A 7,819-nucleotide genomic window follows, 5' to 3' on the forward strand; every position below is an offset into this window, starting at 1 on the left:
TAAATTTAAGGGAGAGGAATAGATGGGTAAACATAAGGGAGAGCAATAGATGGGTAAACATAAGGGAGAGGAATAGATGGGTAAGGATAAGGGAGAGGAATAGATGGGTAAAGATAAGGGAGAGGAATAGATGGGTAAAGTTAAGGGAGAGGAATAGATGGGTAAACATAAGGGAGAGGAATAGATGGGTAAAGATAAGGGAGAGGAATAGTTGGGTAGAGACAAGGGAGAGGAATAGATGGGTAAAGATAAGGGAGAGGAATAGATGGGTAAAGATAAGGGAGAGGAATAGTTGGGTAGAGATAAGGGAGAGGAATAGATGGGTAAAGATAAGGGAGAGGAATAGATGGGTAAAGATAAGGGAGAGGAATAGATGGGTAAAGATAAGGGAGAGGAATAGATGGGTAAAGATAAGGGAGAGGAATAGTCGGGTAAAAATAAGGGAGAGGAATAATTGGGTAAATATAAGGGAGAGGAATAGATGGGTAAAGATAAGGGAGAGGAATAGATGGGTAAAGATAAGGGAGAGGAATAGATGGGTAAAGATAAGGTAGAGGAATAGATGGGTAAAGATAAGGGAGAGGAATAGTTGGGTAAAGATAAGGGAGAGGAATAGATGGGTAAAGATAAGGGAGAGGAATAGTTGGGTAAAGATAAGGGAGAGGAATAGATGGGTAAAGATAAGGGAGAGGAATAGATGGGTAAAGATAAGGGAGAGGAATAGATGGGTAAAGATAAGGGAGAGGAATAGTTGGGTAAAGATAAGGGAGAGGAATAGTTGGGTAAAGATAAGGGAGAGGAATAGATGGGTAAAGATAAGATAGAGGAATAGATGGGTAAAGATAAGGGAGAGGAATAGATGGGTAAAGATAAGGGAGAGGAATAGTTGGGTAAAGATAAGGGAGAGGAGTAGTTGGGTAAAGATAAGGGAGAGGAATAGTTGGGTAAAGATAAGGGAGAGGAATAGATGGGTAAAGATAAGGGAGAGGAATAGATGGGTAAAGATAAATTAGAGGAATAGATGGGTAAAGATAAGGGAGAGGGATAGATGGGTAAAGATAAGGGAGAGGAATAGTTGGGTAAAGATAAGGGAGAGGAATAGTTGGGTAACGATAAGGGAGAGGAATAGATGGGTAAAGATAAGGGAGAGGAATAGTTGGGTAAAGATAAGGGAAAGGAATAGATGGGTGGAGATAAGGGAGAGGAATAGATGGGTAAAGATAAGGGAGAGGAATAGTTGGGTAAAGTTAAGGGAGAGGAATAGATGGGTAAAGATAAGGGAGAGGAATAGACGGGTAAAGATAATGGAGGGGAATAGTTGGGTAAAGTTAAGGGAGGGGAATAGATGGGTAAAGATAAGGGAGAGGAGTAGTTGGGTAAAGATAAGGAAGAGGAGTAGATGGGTAAAGATAAGGGAGAGGAGTAGTTGGGTAAAGATATGGGAGAGGAATAGATGGGTAAAGATAAGGGAAAGGAGTAGTTGGGTAAAGATAAGAGAGAGGAATAGATGGGTAAATATAAGGAGAGAGGAATAGATGGGTAAAGATAAGGGAGAGGAGTAGTTGGGTAAAGATAAGGAAGAGGAGTAGATGGGTAAAGATAAGGAAGAGGAGTAGATGGGTAAAGATAAGGGAGGGGAATAGATGGGTAAAGATAAGGGAGAGGAGTAGTTGGGTAAAGATAAGGGAGAGGAATAGTTGGGTAAAGATAATGGAGAGGAATAGTTGGGTAAAGATAAGGGAGAGGAATATATGGGTAAAGATAAGGGAGAGGAGTAGTTGGGTAAAGATAAGGAAGAGGAGTAGATGGGTAAGGATAAGGGAGAGGAGTAGTTGGGTAAAGATATGGGAGAGGAATAGATGGGTAAAGATAAGGGAAAGGAGTAGTTGGGTAAAGATAAGAGAGAGGAATAGATGGGTAAATATAAGGGAGAGGAATAGATGGGTAAAGATAAGGGAGAGGAGTAGTTGGGTAAAGATAAGGGAGAGGAATAGATGGGTAAAGATAAGGGAGAGGAATATATGGGTAAAGATGAGGAAGAGGAGTAGTTGGGTAAAGATAAAGGAGAGGAATAGTTGGGTAAAGATAAGGGAGGGGAATAGATGGGTAAGGATAAGTATTTAGTAATAAACATTAAATCTGTGTTAAATTTACATCCAGGAAGGAAATATGTACATGATAACAGTAATGTGTTATGGATATTATTTACAAGTACATGATTATCTGCAGCAGTGAAATATAAAAAAGTGCAAAAACGTTTTTACAGTAAAGTGATAATGTGCCTCTGAGCAAGGTCCTTGACATGTAAAAATTTAGAGAGTAAGATGGAAGGTTATTTCTACTATTACGACTCCGGAAGAAATGTTGTCAGTTGCACGATTTAATGTTTTAACATATTTAGCAAAAACAAAGATACATATATGAAGAGGTTATAATGAAACAGTCTTCTAGTAGAGTCTTTAGCGTAGGCCCCGTCATCGGCCCAGGACTTGATACATCTGGGCTCTGCAGATCCTGTCGTACATTGGAGACAGGGGCGGAGCCAACCCCCGGGCAACCAAACGGGACCAACCTGGAGGCGGTGGGGAAGGAGGAGGGTAAGAACGGCCATCAGCGTCTGAAAGGCAGCAAAGGTACTGAATGAGTGATCTTATTTAAATGCAGAAGGAACAGCTGATTGGATAGGTAATTAGGTGACGTAGCATTGGAGTCTTTAGTAGAACTTTCGCTGCGCTTTCATTTCTGAGGTAGATCAGGAGTTGTTTAGCCTGGTGCTTTTGCATTTCACACTTCTATACCTCCAGTCTGAAGGCAGAAGTGTGAACAGTCCATGCTGGGGGTGGGTAGAGTCTTTGAGGATGGAGGCAGCTCTCCTGAGGACTCTCTGGTGGTAGATGTTCTGCAGAGAGGGCAGTGGAGTCCTGATGATCTTCTCCGCAGTCTTTACCACTCTCTGCAGGCGTGTACGGTCCGTCACAGCAGTGTTGCCGTACCACACGGTGATACAGTTGGTCAAGAGGCTCTCAGTCACACAGCTGTAGAAGTTGCAGAGTATCTTTGGAGACAACCCGAACTTCTTCAGCCTCCTCAGGAAGTACAGCCGCTGTTGAGCCTTTTTAACCAGCTGTGTGGTGTTCAGTGTCCACGTGAAGTCCTCACTGATGTGGATGCCGAGGTATTTAAAACTGTTCTCCCTCTCCACTTTAAGCTCCCGGATGAACAGTGGCTGATGAGGTCTCCTCTCCCTCCTTATGTCCACTATCAGCTCCTTTGTCTTGTCTGTGTTGAGGGCGAGGTTGTGGTCTTCACACCATGACACCAGTCGTGTCACCTCCCCCCTGTCGCTTCTCCACCACTGATACGTCCTATCAATGCGGTGTCTTCTGCAAACTTCAGGACGATGTTGTCACAGAGGATGTTGACACAGTTGTGGGTGAGCAGGGTGTAGAGGACAGGGCTGAGGACACAATCCCTGTGGGGTGCCTGTGTGTAGAGGACACATCCCTGAGTGACACTGGCTGACTGTCTTCAATCCTGACAGACTGAGGCCTGCCAGTCAGGAAATCCAACAGCCAGCTGCAAAGGGTCGGGTGCAGGCCGAGTACATACAGTTTGTTTGTGAGTTTGTGGGAAATGACCGTGTTAAAGGCAGAACTGTAGACCACAAAGAGCATCCTGATGTAGGAGCCTTTGTTTTCCAGGTGGGAGAGGGAGTAGTGGAGGGCAGAAGCGATAGCGTCCGAGGTGGATCTGTTCATAGGCGTACTCCAGGGGGTCTGGTATGCTGCACTGGACCACTCTCAAAGCACTTCATTATGATCGGAGTGAGTGCTACTGGTCTGTAATCATTCAGGCAGGTTAGGGTTTTTTTCTTGGGGAGGGGGACAATAGTCGTGGTAGAGTTCAGTTGAGTTGACTTTAAATACAAAATAGTGCCATTATGAAGAGTCTTGCAGGCCTTCTATGCTATGTTAAATACTGTGTGAGCTGTTCAGTTTGTGAGAAAGCAACAGGCCTTCTCAAAGGGTGGGACTCCTAAACAGCTGGTGAGTGAAGCGAGAGAACAGCTGGGGCTCATTAATCCGGTAAACGAGCTAATAATAAAACATTAATACAGCTTCAGGTTTACTGAACATCTCTCAGTAATGCTTTATGTATCACTGAAGATCTAATGTTCTCCGTGTAGCATTGTGAGAATATAAAACTCACTGAACACTGTAGAGGATGTTCTAACATCATTAAAGACAGACAGAGTCTGAATGTGGAGTCAGTGCTGCTTAGTCAGTCAATTCTATTTAAATTGATCCTCAGACAGTTTTCTTTTAGGAGCCAGAAAAATCAACATGAAGGTCCGTAATGTTTGCTGTGTGAGGGTTTTGGAATGACAGCTGGAGAAGAGTTAGATATACAATAAGAAGTGAGCTGCACAGAATGATTAGGCTATTCATAATAAGATACTAAAATAGCTACTATAGCTGTAAATGGGACAATAAATATTATCACATTTTGGTTAATTCTCTGCTGGCTCCGCCCCTGCTGTGTGCTTAGCCAGTCAGTCAGTTATGAATATTGTATTGTATTACTAGAGAACAAATCCAGGTTCACGTGAGAGAAAAAGTGATAATGATAAGCCTTCAATGCCCAGAGTAGGGCAGCCTGACACCCTAAAAATCCAGAACAGAATTTTGAGTAGCTTTCTGCTTTTACTTTCTGGAAAAAAAATATTTGAAAATGTATGTTTGTGCATCAAATCATTTTATTCCTTATTATCTGACAACTCTGATTACTAGTTTGAATCTGAACTGAATTTAAATTGTTCTAATTCTTTGACATGACACACTAACCATACTTTATTGATAATTTGCTGTAAAATGAGTTTTTCTTGATGTGGTGTTGTTTTGTAGTTCTATAATCACAGACTAGAGAAAGAGAAAGTTACTGGAATTCTTTCTCAGTTCCACTTTAAATGCTGTCACTATATATCACACTTACACCAGCTTATTTGACATTTTTGTTAAACAGTAAGAGGTGAAACTGACACTTTGAAGAAGTGTTTGGGAAATTTGGGGGTAGTTTAGGGAAGAACCAGTTCCAAGTTCCAGGATGACCCAGCATGCCCCAGTGCTCAAAGCAAGCTCCGTAAAGACATGGCTGAATGGGTGGATTCACAGAGCCCTCACCTCAACCCCATCAGACCCAAACTCTTGGTATGAAATAGAGTAGAACTTGTGAGCCAGGCCAGTTTATTCCAACATCAGTTTCAGACAATTGCTCCTCTGGAGGAATATTCAAAACATTCCACAGATACATTCTGTAAAAAAAGTCTTCCCTGAAGAGTGGAAGCTGATAAAGCTGCTTATTAATGCCTATTGGTTTAAAATGAGACATCACAAAAGCTCCTGTAGGTGTCATGTGTAGGTGTCCCGAACCTTTTGTCTGTGCTGTTTGCCACCTCACAAACACAAACACGCACACTCACACAGACACACAGCGATCATCCACTCTTCTGCTCCTCACACACATACCCCATGCTTAATATATATATAAGATCAACTGCTCAGTTCGTGTGATACAGTGGCGGATGCTGGTCTTTCAAGGAGGGGAAGCTCAATTTCGGCCTACATCTTAACATATGTAGTTTTATTTATACGTAAATTCTACTCTCCCTGAGATTTTTTTTTATTGTAAACAAAAGGCATTATTTTCAAGTTTTCACTACACCACAAAAAGGTACCCATTCTTTACAGTGAACAATTACATAAAAAATACGCTATGACATGAATAAACATAAAATGATCATTTAAAAAAACATTACGCAAAATCTTTAAAGTTGGTAAAGGAAAAAATGCAGGTAAATTTATTTCCTTTTTGGACAGTTTTTATTTCCTTGAAAAATCCCTTTATTAATTTAAATTATTTTAATTATTTTTAATGATAACACAATACGTACTACTTGCCCCTGTTCATTTATGTCCTGAGATGGTTTCATCAAGAGGAATGGCCATCAGTACATTTTATTTGTTACAGCACTTCCAGTCAGCCAGCTCACTTTATCATACCAGAACAGCTGAAAAGACCTGTTACTTTTCCCCACCAAATTAATCTGAGCAGTTGATCTGCCCTGCTGTTTAACTCTTACGTTTTTCTTCGTAAGGAAGACTATCAAATGGCTTCTCCAAAATCCGTCCACAACATTAAAACTGTCTGACATTATGTGCAGCTTGCACTGGTGCGAGGCTAGTGTGTCCTTCTGTGAGTGCTGTGTGACGGGTTCAGCAGCACCCGCTGGACAGAAACTGCGATAGAAAAGAGTGATAGAAGTCAGAAAGAGTGATAGATGTCAGTCTCCAAACACAAGCAGCTACAGAAAAGCACCAGAAATAGAAGCTGGATTTGTCGCTCGTTGTTTTTAATAAAGAAAATGCCGCTATAAGGATTAGGAAAGTCTCCGGTTCAACTCAGAACAGAATGAAAATGCTCCCATCACAGATTTTTACACTAAAAGATCGCTGATTCGCTCATTTCGCTGTCAATCAAAAAGGGACTCCGCCTCAGACAGATCATCCAATCATCATGCAGAAGCTGAGCGTGCGTAAATTATGAGTGTAAATCATTTAAATTATTTTTAATGATAACACAATACGTACTACTTGCCCCTGTTCATTTATGTCCTGAGATACAGCACTTCCAGTCAACGAGCTCACTTTATCATACCAGGACAGCTGAAAATACCTGTTACTTTTCCCCACCAAATTAATCTGAGCAGTTGATCTGTCCTGCTGTTTAACTCTTGTCCTGCTGTTTAAGCCCACTGCTCCATACACCCCCAGAGACGCTGAGCGTCCGATGGGCGGGACATTTATCCAATGACTCGTCTTGTTTTGCTGCGCGCTTTGCTCCGCTATTGAAGTCTGTGCACTGTTTAAAGCAGCGCTGTGAAGCTGCGGGAATGAGTGAGAGGAAAGCCGCGGCGTTACCAGTGATAAGAAGCTGATTCTGAACTAAGTTCAGCGCGTTGTAGCGCATATTTAATCAGTGATATGTACACACAACAGTATATATTTAATCACTTATTTTTTTACATTTTAGGGGAAGCTGAGCTTCCCTTGCAGTCTTAGAGCAATCGCCACTGGTGTGATAGTAGAAGGTACTTGTGAGCCCTGATTCCTCCCAGTGTTTCTTCCTTCCACAGCTCTGAGGGAGTTTTTGCGGCCTGTAAAGCTGTAAAGCTGCTTTGCGACATCAGTTGTAAAAATGGCTATATAATTTTTTTTTATTATTTGACTCTTTCTTCCTACCTTATTGGTCTCACATAAGAAACAGTAAGCTTCCAAGTCACATACATATACTGTGTTTTATTTGAACTATGATGTCTGGATTTTCTAGTTCCTACAGATTAGATTTTCTACTTGGAAAGTTGGAAAAGCCTCAATATCCCTGCTCCTCTACTCAACAGCTGTAATACTGTACAGTTTATTATCACTTCTATCTATTACTGTCTCATTAAACCAGTTTCACACACAGTATTTTACATCTTCTACCTGTGGATATTTATACTGTTCATGGTGACATGACCAGAAAGGCCACACCATTTGAAATTACAATGTTCATTTTTGTGGTCAAATTTTCTTGGAATTCTTTCTTTTTTTTGGTCACAGGAATAATATAATTACAAAAAAACATTTTAATGAACTCTGCTCCAAAGACTGTTTTCCTCTATTTTAGTATTTTTTCCTTCCTTCCAGGGCACATTCCTTTCTTGCAATAAATAATGCACCTCAAGAGGAAGCAATTTTGCCCATCTATGGATTCCCTTCTG

This window comes from Astyanax mexicanus, chromosome 4 (assembly GCF_023375975.1).
Source record: "Astyanax mexicanus isolate ESR-SI-001 chromosome 4, AstMex3_surface, whole genome shotgun sequence".
NCBI classification, from domain to species: Eukaryota; Metazoa; Chordata; class Actinopteri; order Characiformes; family Acestrorhamphidae; genus Astyanax; species Astyanax mexicanus.